Source organism: Gossypium arboreum, chromosome 3 (assembly GCF_025698485.1).
Source record: "Gossypium arboreum isolate Shixiya-1 chromosome 3, ASM2569848v2, whole genome shotgun sequence".
NCBI classification, from domain to species: Eukaryota; Viridiplantae; Streptophyta; class Magnoliopsida; order Malvales; family Malvaceae; genus Gossypium; species Gossypium arboreum.
In genome coordinates, this window is record NC_069072.1 from 128,657,935 (window position 1) to 128,659,076 (window position 1,142).

At 32.0% G+C, this 1,142-nt stretch overlaps 1 non-coding gene across 1 annotated transcript; it reads left to right on the plus strand.

Annotated features, from left to right (window-relative positions):
• Positions 1–706: 706 nt before the first annotated feature.
• On the plus strand, positions 707–780 carry TRNAV-UAC (transfer RNA valine (anticodon UAC)). Its single transcript has one exon. It is a non-coding gene; the product is annotated as a tRNA-Val (tRNA).
• The last annotated feature ends 362 nt before the right edge of the window (positions 781–1,142 follow it).

Below are 1,142 nucleotides of genomic sequence, written 5' to 3' on the forward strand. Positions count from 1 at the left end.
TTATTTTTAAGGTGTACACAATATTGTCCGTTGACAATACCTTGGTTCGGTTTGTCGAACTCTGTTACCCAAAACCATAGGTTATCGCGATCGTGACACACTACATGCATGGAGTTGGCTCGCGCCTTAGCCTTATTAATTTCTTGTAATACCTTCCAGCACCATACATGGCCTCGCTATCTTTGACCTTTATAACTCGCTGCTTGCTTTGGGAATAATGCTACCAAACGGAAGTATGTCTCCTTCACAACCTAAGTTATTGGCAAATGACATGTTCCTTTTAAAACAAAATTAATGCATTCCGCATCTTTGAGGTTTAATAATTTGGTTATTCAAGTGAAGAAAAGGTTTTATAAAATAGTTATGTTATGATAATTATTTAATAAATTGGTGGTAAAATTTTTTAACTCCATAAACGAGATTAAAAAGCTGCCACATATTAATTTACACTTTCATTTAGATTAGATCATGCCATATGTTTACAAAAATCCTAAACCAATCTAACTCAATCTCATCAAATAGCTATTGATATAGTGATAAATGACATATAATGTTTAATTTTTTGTTGACTTCAAATACTAAAATAAATATTGAAGTTAAAATTAAATACCAAATAGTATATTAACCCTCTTTCATTCATTATCATGTGACTTCTTAAATAAATCTGAACATAATTATAATTAAATTCCAATTTTAAAATCAATAGGTTGTTGTGGTGTAATGGTTATCACGTTAGTCTTACACACTAAAGGTCCCCCATTTTGATCCTGGGCAACAACATGTATTTTTTCCAGTGTCTTTTCAAGAAATTAAACCCTAAAACCTTAAATAATTAAAAACCTAATACCCTAATTTAAATTTTCCTAAACCTTAATCAAACCCAAAACTCTAAACCTAGGCCCTAATTTGCAAATAACCCACTGGAGATTACATGGCCAAAAGCACTTTTTACTAAAGCGGGTCCACGTCAGCGTGCTTTTGCCTGACATAAGAAAATAAGCGTTGATGTGAAAATGCGTCCACTTAATGCGTTTTTGGGTTTTCAATCCATACCCATCATTACTTTTAGAAACAACTCATTTTCGTAAATTATTTCGAAAATGAGCTTTTATTGGTACTAAACCCATTTTCTATAGCTTGTA